Source organism: Dunckerocampus dactyliophorus, chromosome 14 (assembly GCF_027744805.1).
Source record: "Dunckerocampus dactyliophorus isolate RoL2022-P2 chromosome 14, RoL_Ddac_1.1, whole genome shotgun sequence".
Lineage (NCBI taxonomy): Eukaryota > Metazoa > Chordata > Actinopteri > Syngnathiformes > Syngnathidae > Dunckerocampus > Dunckerocampus dactyliophorus.
In genome coordinates, this window is record NC_072832.1 from 16,275,363 (window position 1) to 16,289,905 (window position 14,543).

At 39.3% G+C, this 14,543-nt stretch overlaps 1 protein-coding gene across 6 annotated transcripts in view; it reads right to left on the bottom strand.

Moving 5' to 3' along the window:
• LOC129193942 (rab11 family-interacting protein 2) overlaps positions 1-463 on the bottom strand; it is a 30,606-nt gene extending 30,143 nt beyond the window's left edge. For all 6 annotated transcript variants that reach the window (XR_008573655.1, XM_054798765.1, XM_054798767.1 and 3 more), the window contains exon 1: positions 291-463. The gene's annotated coding sequence lies outside the window, so the exon portion shown is untranslated. The remainder of the gene's footprint in view (positions 1-290) is intronic.
• Positions 464-14,543: the final 14,080 nt, after the last annotated feature.

Sequence of the window (14,543 nt, forward strand, 5' to 3'; positions counted from 1 at the left end):
TCAAACAATCAAGTTCAAGAAAAACAGGTTTTAATTGATCAGTCGAAGGCAGAAAGTGTTACATGACATGTGACTTGTCATTCTCAGCCCATTTGCAAAAGCCTGTCACCACGAATAAAGCCGTTGTTCGCCGAATAACACACGGTTAGTTGACAAAAAAACACGAGCGTACAACAATTGCCGAACAAAATTTGCCACTGTTGAACACAACCGTGCTACATGAAAATATTAGCTGTAGGCAGCTAGCTCCAGCGTTAGCAGTTACACACTGCTTAAAAAAACATTCTTACCTGGGAGTCATTTAAACTGACATTTCAGTCCGACATGGTCCTACGCCACTGACACACAAATGTGTTTTTTAACTGCAGAAGCCAGTTAACATTAGTTGTAGCCGGAGTTGTTCATCTCCATTGCTAATCAGTGCTATCGACCAGATTCGCTCCACTTCCTCGTCGAACGTCACTTCCTGTTAACACCGGCGGAAGTTGAGGAACAAAACACCACCCTGTCTCCGTAAAGCCGACACCTACTGGAAATAATATTAAATTCTTTTAAAGCAATTTAAAAGAAGTTAATAAAAAAAATATATATATTATACGGTACAGCAGCGATGGCTGCACAATATAAACTGTAATAAAGAAAGGCATCCATGTAAAATGTAAAGTAGAGTTCCACATGTGCAAAATTAGTGTGTGCACTTCAGGCGAACAAGCGTACAAACATGGGAAGTGCTTTTGTCCCTTGAGTGGGACATGGAGGTGCAGATAAGAGGTTCACTTGAATGAGCACGGACTTGATTATCACACTACTTGACAAGTGCATCTTAACCAAACACACCTGCCAGTGTTGGTTTTATCTTGTGCTGCATCCACTGCATTGTAGGCATTGCACACACCACCAGTCGGGGGGGTCTGGTCAGGTCAAACAAAAGTTATTGCAATTATCTACATCTTCAAATGTAAAGATGTCACTAAAGGTGAGTGAAAAAATAGGCTGAACCTATTGTAACTTGGCATTTTGTTTTGCATTTAGTGCCACATTGGAATTGCATTCATACAGTACAATGTACAATTGCCCAAGCAGTGTATTACTTCATGAGGTCTCATGCACATAGTACAGTATTCAAGTACACGTATCCAATATCAAGTATCCAAAATCAGAACAATATTATACACTAATTTTAAAAAATGAGTAAAGGCAAGAATCCAATCTTTCAGCAGCCCCCCCCCCCCCCCCCCCCAACTACTGCTACTACCCTTGGCAATACCAAGTGTAGTATCAGTATCTGATTGATACCAGTGTGACAAGATCAATATTTTTCATTATCAATATTTTACTATGGTTGGTTTCACAAACAACTGTTCTTGTTGTGTTATTCATACGGTTATATTGTGGATATTGTTATATATTGTTATATTGTTTACAAGCTGAGGGAATAAGTCTTGAGGGACGGGAGGGCTTTGGAGGGGGGGGGGGGGGGGGAGGCAAAGGGTTTGAATGAGAGCCAATAGTAGTTTTTGCTTTTGTTTAGTTATTAGGCACTGTTGACTTTAATTTGCTCAAACAATTGTACAATGTGTACAAATTAAAGGCATAACATGACAAAATAATTTGATGATCTTGAAAAAGTCCGAGTAAAAAGTAAAATTTAGATATGTATTTCCTTATTGACACATGGCTTCCACAAAAGGATTGCTGCTAAACTGAGTTTAACTTGTGTGCAAAGATTCTTCTTCTTCTTTTAAATCACATACAGTACTCCAGGTTTCAATGCATGAAATATTTCAGTTGAAAATGCTAAATGACTACATCAAACAACCAATGCTAATAATGGAAATCCCTCGTTTATAACTGTTAATTGCTTCCAGACCTGACTGTGATACGAGAATTTCCGTGAAGTAGAATTCCTCGTTTATAATTAGAATATTTTCATAGTTAGAACATAGAAAACGTGTCTTTGACATTTTATATACGGTTTTTAACATTAGACCCCCTCAAGACATGAAATAACACCCCTCTAGTCACCTTTACACTCGTATTACCAAACACAGTAGTAATAACAGAAAATAAGCCATTTAAGACATAAATAAGACTCGTGCTTGTGTGTGTTGCTGTAGATGTGTTCCGGTGCTGGGGGAGATGTGAGGGGGGCGGACGGAAAGTGATGTTTGGGGTTCAGAGATGGGTTTTAGCTTGGCATGGGTTGCAGCTGCAACAGTAGCTGTCTTACGGATTATTGTGCCTGTTTTGAAATAATTCAAACCTGCAATAAAAGGCCGTTGTTTCAGCAATCAAACTTGTGTGTCCCACCGAACATTCAAGTAACATTGCTGACACCTAGTGACCATTGTAGAATACTACATATCATTGCAACATCTTTGAATGCATCTTCTGAATGCCTTATATTAGAATTTGAGTTCATTTAACCATTTAATCTTATACTTGAAAATGATTAATTTAGGCAAAACATACATACAATTTGCTTCAATATGCATATTTGTTAGTAATAATAGACCGTCTTCAACCACAAAACGACATGAGTTATTAATTGTTTGTGAAAAACCGTGATAGAGGGAAGCCATGAAATTTTAAGCACAAAGTTGCGAGGGATTACTGTATACAATAACATAATACATGTGTTACAGAAATGGGCGTGTCATATAAAAAAAACATAATTAACAATGATTTGTTGTTCATGATTTTCTTTTACATGTGAAAACACGCACTTTTAATGGTAATAACAGTCTAATCTCAACAACAACTCACGCTTAACTATTCAGAAGTCCTTCTTCAACATGAAAAATACCAAATATGTGTCATTTGACTACATACAGTACTTACACACTTAGGTACTGATTTTCTTAATACAGCACGTAGCGTGAGGCAAGTCAGGATGTTCCATTTTATTTGATCTGCATACTGTTTCATTAGAAATGGTTAAAAAAAAAAGACTCTCAGTCAATGAATAATATGTTAAAACTGCAGCTCCTGTTTGACACCCGGGTGTGATTTATCCAGTTTGATCAGCACCCACATTCATTTTCAGAATTATTTTATTATCTGTTGTGTTTGGGAGTATTGTGTTGAACTATATGAAATAATGTCCAGAGGCATCCATATGGTCCACCAGGGTCTCTCCCATAATTTGAAAATAAGTCAAAGAAGCGTCATATATTACCCTCCACAAGAACATAATACCAGTGCACTCCTCCTTTGTGAGATAAAACATGAAAGACACCGCATTCCAACATCACCTGTATCCTTTTATTACCCCTTTCTGCTTGAAAATAGATTGTTGCATTTAGAGACAAAAGATCACTCAATAAATTAGAAAGTATGCTCTGGACCTGCTCGTCACAAGGTCATAAACTGTCCGAGTGAACCAGCTTTTATGTTTGGGTCCACATGCTCAGCCATATTAGACTATTATGCATGTGGTTCAGGTTTAGATCATCATACTATATGTTGCATTATATTTATTAAATACTTAAAACATGTCAAGATACCATATTGTCTACCTACTGAGGGGATTTTATGGCGGAGCATGATGGAAACACTCGTGATATCAGCACTGATGTCCAAATTCTGCAGGACTGACTGATTTAAAAGGTCTACAGCTTTTAGCCCAGCGATCAGTTGAGATCCTGAATAAATTTTAATGAAAAAGAAGGAGAGAGACACACAAATCAAACGCTGGCTTTGGCCTCAGGAATGTTATTGTGGAAATTCATTGATATATGGGTGCAGATGTGCAGGTCCAGTGTGAAGAGCAGAGCTAACACAGGCCACTAAGCTGGAGCAACATGTCAGCCTGGTGACTCCCTAAAAGTCTTCATTTCCACATTTCAACTTAAAAAAGTAGCACGTGGCAAAACCTACCAAAACCCACATTTGCAAGTTTTATATTTAGTAAAATCTATTAAAAAATAATGTATTCTCATGTGTATATGGTTTACCTGTCTGTCAATACTACAGTATTTGAGAGGAAAAACAAGATAATTCTGCAATGTCAACTGAAAGATCAAAAACAATGGCTTTTTAATGAGGAGCAGTGAGAGTCTTTTATTCCTCTTTCATACTGACAGTAAATTTGTGGCGTATTTTGCAGCTGACCCCTGATATTCATGTTTTTTTTTTTCTTTTTGCTGATGACATTGGCTGTTCCATTCCCAAATTAGTGACTGAAGTTACTGGGCTGAGAATAGTAAACTTAACTCTTTGGTTATGTTAATTGACAGGAAAATGTAGTACTGGAGGTTTTTTTTCTGTAAAATGTGTTCAGTAAAATGCTGTATACCAGGAGTCTTCAATTACGCTTTTACAAGGGCCAGAATTTGTCTCAGCAGACACTGTGAGGGCCAGATGGTATTGTTAAAACAAAGGTTGGAAATGTCAGCGGAATGGAGAATATATAAAATAAATGAGATTTCAAAAATACAATATATATATATATATATATATATATATGCATATATATATATATATATATATATATATATATATATATATATGCATATATATATATATATATATACATATATATATGTGTAATATGTGTTTTGTAACTTCAGAAAATACAATGTTTTCAAGAACATGTGCATGGCGCGTACACATACACAACAATTTGGAGTCATGGTGGTGTGCACCTTCAGAGCAGGAAGTGGGCAAAATATACAGCAATCCCTCACTATTTTGTTTTTCAAATTTCGAGTCTTAAAAAAAATATATTAATAATTCATGCTATTCTGTGGTTGAATATGGCCTATTATTAGTAAAAAAAATATGCATATTTAAGGAAATGTTACATATCTTTTGCCTAAATTAAGCATTTTCAAGCTGAATGGCTGTATGAACTAAAACACAAATATCAGGCATTCAGACGACGCATTCAAAGACGTTGCGATGATTTGAAGTGTTATACACTGGTGACTAGGTGTCAGTAATGTTACTGTAACGTTCGGTGAGACACCTAAGCACCAGACTTGATGGGTGGAGCAACAGACCTTTGTTACAGGTTTGCATTATCTCACAAGAGGCACAATAATCCCGAACACGGGCAATTGTTGCAGCCGTAACCCATGCCAAGCTAAAATTCAACTCTGAGCCCCCGAAGTCACTTCCTGTCCTCACCACCACCCAGCTCCCCTCGTACCAGAACACATTTACAGCAACACACACAAGCACAAATGTTATTTATGTCTTAAATGTCTTACTTTCTCTTGTTATGACTACTGTGTGACCAGTCCAGGGTATACCCTCTCGCCTGACATCAGCTGGGATAGGTTCCAGCATACCCCCGTGACCCTAATGAGGACAAGCAGCATAGAAAACGGATGGATGGATGTCTACTGTATTGGGTAATATGAGTATTAAGATGACTGTTATTTAATGTCTAGAAGACTCTAATAATGTTAAGAAAATTTATTTAGAAGGTTGTAAACAGGTTTTCTGTGCTCTAACTACAAAAATTATTCCTACTTTGCATTAATTCACTTATCACTGTCGGGACTGGAACCACTTCACCGCAATAACTTAGTGAATACTGTACAGTACTCCAGTGTTAGCGCCCTCATGCAGTACCTAACCATAATGCGGCATGCTTAATTTTATGTATAGAATATATACTGTACCTTTGGGTCCAATAAAAATCGATCCGTGGGCCTCCATATGATACATCAACATAGAAGACATTTTAGTATGATACAGTACAGTTCCACAACAGTAACTATGACACACTACAAAATAAAAAAATAAAAAGATTTAATAAGATAATTAAGATATAGCATTTAAAATGATAGACACTTTAGATAGATCAGCATTATTAACTTTGCTTGCAGTATTTAAGGCTTCCCTGTCGTGTTAAGTATCTCCTTGGAATAGTTACAGCAAATTACTTGACTTTTTCCTGCTGTTCAGTTGAAGAGAAATATTGGACTGATGAAAAACAGCAAATTACATGTTTGCATGGGAGAAAAAACAAAACCGCTTCATGCTGCTTACTTCCAGTACATGCACAGTTTAGTGTCAGCAGCACACTCGCAAGTCATGTGTATAGGGTCAGGAAACGCAGGTGTCTGTCGACTATACCAACATATGTATGCCCCGATGTCAAGCTCATACACAATTATATCATTTATCGCAACTGTTCGGGAGAGACATTGTGAGCCAGAGTTCACAGGCATGCTAATGACAAGAACGTGTTTGTGAAGAAAATGAAAACTGTCAGGTTTGAATGAACTGGAAAGTATATGAATAACTTAACACCTCAAGTAATTAATGTAAATCATGTATCAAATGACTCTCTTAATAGAGCCATTGACATGTTAACAGCAGGAGCAGCAGCATGCGCGTAGCTAATATGTCTTAGCTTTTACATGCGATGAGAGCGTCATCGTGCACATGAGGTAGATTTACCTTAAACCACTGCAGAAAAAAAAGTGGGCTGTATCATTACATTTACAAGCCTTCGATGGTAGAAGCAGAATGGAATCAGCTTATTACCAGTTTCTCCAAGGATAAACATCCCACGCAGCTACTCACTCTGTGAACTTTCATAGCAATTTGACTATATTAAATAACAATTCACATCTGATAAATATGAGCATTTAGCTCAACACCAGTTATCCCTTTCAGTGCATTGGATGGATATGGCCACATTAAAATGTTTTCTTATTTTACATACAAAAACCATAAAAACAATATATATTTATCTAAATGGGGAAAAATACAGGGAACAGACATAATAGTTTTAATAGCAAAACCACCACCGCAAGTACAATAAAAGTATATGCTCTCCTCTCAGAGGAATGCCGCATTTTTGTCTTCAATGGTCGGTCGGCATATGCTTGATGGTGCTCCACCATACCGGAGGAGAACTGTAACTGATTGGCTGACAGACTTTTCCTTAAATTTTAACCCTTTCATTTTTTTGTAGGACATTTTTTCCTCAACAAAAATCATCCCTGGATTGCACTGTTAATAACTGATAATACCAATCAGTAATGCTTTTATGGTAATGGTTTATTTGCTTCGAACATGTTATACTGAGAAACATCAAGACCACAATTCATGTACGAAAAGAAGAAGGAATAAGAAGTGCTTATTTGCGGCTACGCCTCCTCCATGTCCAGCATGTTAGCATGTTGGCCAACACAGTAACAGTCTGGAGATCAGGAAGACCTGGGTTCGATTCTCCCTTGGGCATTTCTGTTCTCCCCGTGCGTGTGTGGGTTTTCTCCGGGTACTCCGGTTTCCTCCTACTTGTCCAAAAACATGCATGTTAGGTTAATTGGTGACTCTAAATTGTCCATAGGTATGAATGTGAGTGTGAATGGTTGTTTGTCTATATGTGCCCTGCGAATGGCTGGCGACCAGTCCAGGGTGTACCCCGCCTGTCGCCAGAAGTCAGCTGGGATAGGCTCCAGCATGCCCCCGCGACCCTAATGAGGAGATGCGGTATAGAAAATGGATGGATGGATGGGTTTCATATTGGTACATTAACTTCTTTGCGTTCTGTTCCGTAATTCAACTGCACTGATATCCACTAAGAGTATAAATTTACTCTAGGGATTTTTCGATTATTGTATTTTAGGGCTTGTAAAGAATTGTACCTGCGTGTGTGTTACTGTGTGTCACCTGGAGTGTGTCAGAATCATCTTTAGGTTTCTGTATTCATTGTTCCCCAGAGTGGTTCCTCAATCAGGTCAGAAACTTTGTTGGTCTTTCAGCGTGCTTGTTGCTCTTCTTCTCACGGCAAAGCACAGTGACAGAAACTCTGTCATCTCCTTACACAATAACTTTATATGAGTTAACGTGTCTGCCAGATGTTTGGATTTCAACAAAAGCATGTTCATTTCCAAATAGCTTTTAAAGACATGGTGTGTAAAACAATAAAACAATTCACATTGACTGATGATGGTAAATCATGTTCATCCATCTTCTACCGCTTATTCGAGGTTGGGTCGTGGGGGCAGTAGCTTAAGATGAGAGGCCCAGACTTCCCTCTCCCCGGCTGCTTCGACCAGCTCCTCCCGGCGGATCCTGAGATGTTCCCATGCCAGTTGAGAGACGTTGTCTCTCCAACGTGTCCTGGGTCTTCTCTGAGGCCTCTTACCGGTCGGAGGTGCCCTGAACACCTCCCCAGTGAGGCGTCTGGGAGGCATCCTGACCAGATGCCCGAGCCACCTCATCTGGCTCCTCTCAAATGTGAAGGAGCACTGGCTCTACTCCAAGTTTCTCTCGGATGACAGTGCTTCTCACCCTATCTCTTCAGGGAGAGCCCAGCTAACTTACAAAGGAAACACATTTTGGACGCTTGTGCCCGCAATCTTGTCCTTTCGGTCACTACCCAAAGCTCATTACCATAGGTGAGGGTAGGAACGTAGATTGACCAGTAAATTAAGGGCTATGCTTGTGGACCTCCCTCTTCACCGCAACGGACCGATGCAGAGTCTGCATCACTGCAGATGCCGCACCAATCCGCCTGTCGCGTAAATTCCTTCTCTCACTCGTGAACACACAAGTTTAAGTACCTCAACTGAAAACTTAAACTCATGGGGCAGGATCTAATCCCTGACCCGGAGAGTGGCTCCCCACCCTTTTCCGAGAGAGAACCATAGACTTGGACTTGGAGGTGCTGATTGTCATCCCGGCTGCTTCACACTTGGCTACAAACGATCCAGTGAGAGCTGAAGATCACGGCCCGATGAAGCCAGCAGGACCACATCATCTGCAAAAAGCAGACCCAATCTGCAGCCACCAAACCAGATCCCTTCAATGCCCTAGCTGCACCGAGACATTCTGTCCATAAAGGTTAGGAACAGAATCGGTGGCAAAGGGCAGCCCCGGTGGAGACCAACCCTCACTGCAAACGATTGTGGACCAAGCTCTGACACATACAGTATCTACATAAATACTTTTATTACATTCAGTGGTATTACAAAAATACATTCCAAAGGGTCCGTCCAAAACCAAACTACACAAAAACCAAAAAATGTTTCCCATAGGAAACAATGCAAAACCCACTGAATCTGTTCCAGACCCCTAACAGTGTTAACAGAAAGCACTTTTTTCTATAGAACAATAGAAAAGTTTTAACAATAGTAATACTTTTACGCGAAACAATGTGAAACACATATAAATGATGAATGAAAGGGATAAATAAACATTTAATGTCGCTTATACGTTGATGGAAGACCCTTGTTGGTGAGGACTGGAGAGGGATGAGGGGAGGAGAGAGCCACACAGATGACACCTTCGTACTTTGCTCTGAGTTATTTCTTGAATTCAAGAGTTTTTCTCACCTTCTTTATCATAGTGCTGGCCCGTGCAACTTTCTTTGGCCACATGGTAGGTTAGCTGCAGCCGTACTCAGTAAAAAAAGAAGACACTTGTGGTGTAAGTGTGTTAGTTCGCAAAGAACTACAGACTCAACTGGTGATGACATCACAGAGGGGTGATGGAGCTGGAAGACAGTTGAGAGCAGACCAGCAGGCACGTTTTGTCATGTTTTGGCGTGTACTGAGTTTGGACCCCAAGATGCAGAGAGGCACTGAAAATATGAGAACAAAAGTTTAATACAAAAAGTAACGTCCATAGAGGAAAAAGGTGTACAAAAAAATAGATACAGAAATAGGTGCAGGGCTACAGAAAAAGGTAAAACAAAAATCACAGCTAGCAAAAGGCTGCCGGAGAATAACTACACACAGGTGGAACCAAAAAAATCACTGCTGAAAACCAAGCAGGAAAATACTCAGAAAAACAAGGTAACAATATACCAGAGAGCTAAGGTACGCGGGATAAGACAAGGCAAGGTGGCACAGGTTGAAGGCGAGGAACGAGGACAATCTAGCACTGAGCAGAAGCAAACCATCAGTATAAGAAGGCGAAGGTGGCTGCAGGTGTGCGCTGGCAGCTCCGCCTCACCAGGACAGCATGCACTGCAACACAAGGCAGAAAGGCGGCAGCAGAACGACAACACAGATGACAACATGTCACGAAGACAGTCGGACTCAAGCAGTGTATTAACAAGACAAGACTGAGTCACCAATGTTTGGGATTCTTTGTTTGGGCACTGAATTCACAATCATAAGCGGGTCAATGAATCTGAACCCCGACAGACAACTGTTTAATAAATGAAATGAATGACAACTTTGTTAGGCGCAATGTTTGGCCGTACGAGAACCGAGTGTGCAAAAACAAACATGTTTTTGGCAATAATTTTTGTCGGAAACAATCCTACAAAAACAGTGGTGCACAAAAACCGAGGTACCACCGTAACACTGATTGGTCAGGTAAGAGATTTCAAAAAGTATGTAAAAGTGAGTGTCTTTTGAGGATCAATTTGATTACTTTATGGACTGTTCCCTGGGATGTACAAATGGATTGATAGTATCTGCCATGTATCAGTTTGGTGATGACAGACTGCAGTGGCTGGAGATCATTTTCACATTGTCAATGTGACAACAAAGGTCAAGGCCAGTGATGGAGAAATGCTATAATATTGTTTCATTTTGGTGTCATATCAACCACAAAAGGTTAGCCAGATGACATTAAGCAGAACTGCCATGTCTGATTGGCAATTTGATGCTCATGACCTTTTGTGGTGCACGGTCTTTGCTTTACTGATACCAACTTCTTTTAAATCCATCCATCCATCTATCCATTTTCTGTACCGATTGTCCTCACTAGGGTCGCAGGCATGCTGGAGCCTATCCTTTAACTTTATTCATTCAATTTCTATACCGCTCATTCGGGTCATGGGTGAGTTGGAGCCTATCCCTGTTTACTTTGGGCGAAAAGTGGGGTACACCCTGAACTAGTCGCCAGTCAATCACAGGGCGCATATAGACAAGCAAACATTCACTGTCACATTCGCACCTATGGACAATTTTGAGTCTCCAATTAGCCTAGCATGTATGTTTTTGGCATGTGGGAGGAAGCCAGAGTGCCCGAAGAAAGCCCCCCCACACACGCGGCGAACATGTAAACTCCACGCAGAGATGCCCCAGTAGATTCATATCATCGATCCGCAGGCTATGAGGTTGACATGCCCACCATTAGGCCACCAAGGTCCTTTAGATTGTAGAGTAGCTCTCTTTAAATTACTATTATGATACAATACTGTACATAAAGGAGCTATGAAAGAGAATGTAGAAACCTGGGCAGGCTGGACAGAAGTAACAGCAAGGCGTAGCTCCCTGTAACATAAGAATGGGACGGCTGGAACAGTCATCGTCAGAAAAAAATCTCCACATACCGTAGTGTCAGGTAATTAATACGAAGCACAAAATAAATTTACAACATCTGACTTTGATTAACATAGGTGGTCTGTAGGTGCTGCTGTTTTGGTTAACAACATACTGTACTGTACTGTTCAAATGGACGAAATGGTTGTATCTATGTTGGAACGTCAAACTCATTTTCATCGCGGGTCATATCAGAGTTATATCAATTACATACCTGTCCCAGGATTTGAATATTAGTGTCTTTTTGTTGGATAACTGGTTTTGACATCACAAGTCAAGGAAAAATAGGGGCAAAGAGCTCGTCAAACAAACCCGTATTGTTCCATTCATTTAAAAGTGTTTGACAAAGACCTTTACTTGTAATGTCCTGTTACAACAAATAACATTGACCTAAATGCGCAGAAAAATTGCAATTGCAGTAAAAAAAATCCATCCATGTACCACCTCTTGACGTAATGTTTGAGCTCCGGGACTGTAGGCTTGTAAATTGTTTAGTAAATTTTCAATTACGAATATATTGAAAATCTCATTCTGATGCATGCGGAACTCACGTTCAAAAATGGCTTTTGCCACAAATATGGCATTTTCCAGCAGAAAGGCCAATTTGATGCTCATCAAGTGCCCTGGTGTACCTAAGAGCTGTTTAAAATACATCAATGCAAAGCGGGATTAAATATTCCTGTATTTCGCTAATCATTTATGAAATGCATAATTACATCAGCTGCTTGTTGAGTGGATTACAAATCTTCTTCTCTCTCATATATATATATATGTATATATGTATATATATATAAATATATATATACATATATACATATATATATATATATATATTACTACCTAAACCCTTGCAAAGTCTGCAATAGAAATACTCAGCATAATGCGCACATGCACCGTTGGCAGAGCTGCACACTGTTTCATATTTCATGCAATGTGAATGACTAATCCATGAAATGTGTGGGTGGGGTGATTAACACAGACACCAGCACTGAAAATATGTTTGCTTTGAAACTGTGAATGTGTTATGAACATGAAACTGTGAATAATTGGCAGAGAATGGCAGCCTGGGTGAGTGTAGAACTTAGAATCGCAGTTAATGACTAATTGCGTTAAGTGAAAATAAAGTGTACTTTTGTTAGTGGGATAATGAGCTTTTTTAATGTTGTGATGACGCCTCTCCCGGGCTGTGCTGCTTTTGGAGTGAGCCCTCTAGCTCCCCACTTGTTAAATGCAGCGTGTACATGCAGAATAGCGTGTGACGCAACAACTCGCACTCACCTTTCTGATCTGTCTGGTTTATGCCTTTAATATTGTTTGGTAACATTAATCTAAAGCGAGGTGTTTTGCACATATGAATATGTTTAGGGCAGCAAATGGACAACGTTTACAGCAAATATGCACATGCATTTTTTGGGGGGAATTATGGCCAAACAAATAGACCGATACAGAGATTATATTTTGTCAATGGAATGTTGAAACTGTCCTGTTCTGTAGAAGTTGCTCTTTAGAAGATTCAAGATTCAAGATTCAAGAGTTTTATTGTCATATGCATAGTAAAACGGACAGTTATACTATGCAATGAAATTCTTATTCTGTTCCCCGCTTTTCACAGGTGTTACGTCCTAGAGCCCCTAGCGACTTGCGAAATGAGGCGCCCATAAAAATGTCTGTTTTTGACGCACGGCTCACTCATCCCCGCCCTCCAAACTCTCCTGCTAGCTTGATGTTGACGGTCTCCGATGATTTCAGATCAACATTTGCAATAAAAGTAACTGTTGTTATTATTACATTCGATACAACTCCAGAACCCTCCACCGTCTCTCTTCAGTATGCCTCACACACTTCTTAATCACATGTTTAAAATGTTTAGGTACTCACCAATGAATGATAATGTAAGATGATCAATGAACAGATAGATGATAGATAAAACATTATCAGTGAAGGACATAAACATGTCAAAATGGTGGGCTTTTTTAACAGTGGTACATGTATGCTATACATTTTACCTGTATTATCACATATTTACAAATTATTACCAACTTGGGGCGAATGAGATGTGTTTTCTGCGGAAAAATCAGCCTACTTTTGGTGAAAAAAACGTCTTTTACCAAAATCCATGAATTTGGAAGTGCAAATATGCGGGGAGCCGCTGTATTTATCCACTGTGCCAGACAAGAATACAAATAGCAGAGGTGAAAAATAAAGCTTATTTTTTCGGGTAATAGAATATTTATTTGAGTTTATTTATGTGACTTGGCTTTGTAACACTTTCAGTTTGAAAAAGATATTTCCTGATGTATTTGTGTCAATATGACGGACACATAAAGTTAAAGTATTTGTAGTATCAGTATATAAGTCGTCCTTGGGGCTCTCTTTAAATAAAGGTGGTTGTTTAAGGATTAACCTTGTTTCTCATTTGCTATAGATAGTTTGAGCAATAAATAATAATAATACAAAAGTTGTTAAAAATGTTATTAGGAAAGAATACCTTTTTTTTTAACCAAAAATCCACAAATGTTGTGGGGTTGCGAGTGCTAAGTTGCATTCCATTGTCCATATCAGAGGTGTCCAAACCTTTTCCATTGAGAGCCCCAGTACTGAAAAGCAAAGAATATTTTTGATTTGTTTTATTATTAGTTGTTAGTATCAATATTTCATCTGTTTTTGCTTTATATTTTGCCTTTTTGCTCTATTTTTTCCATTTTTGCTGGGTTTTATGGTTTAATTTTATTTCTACAATGTGTCACGGGCCAATAAAAACAGACTGCGGGCCAGATATGAACCCCGGGACACACTTTGGACACCCCTGGTATATCATTTATCATTTCAGGTAAGATTGTGTTGCTTTGCATTTCTAGTCCCATCTTTATTTTGAATATTTTGTTGTTAACACTATTCCCCATGAACACAATGATGCATCTCCCATACTTGATTTGAGGTAACGGACATTTTAAATAGTGCTGAACACACTCAGCTGCTGAAAATGAAATCTTTTAGAACAGTACGACGAAAGAGGTTTGCGAGAGTGGGAAATTTGGTTTTCCACAGAGGAGAAGGAAGAGGAGGATTTGGGTAAATCCGAGGACAAAATAGGTGGCAGCGGGGAGAGAGGGATGGAGTAATTACTTGATGTAAAGGCCACAAACAGAACGCCTGCTGTTGCTGAAAAATCAAATCTGTCAGCAATTAGAACGAGGCTAAGCAGCACTTGTCAGTGGACAATGGAGCGACAGGAGAGGGGGTTAGCAATTATTAGAGCGGCTAGAGTACCTTTATTTATCTAAACAGCAGGTTAGT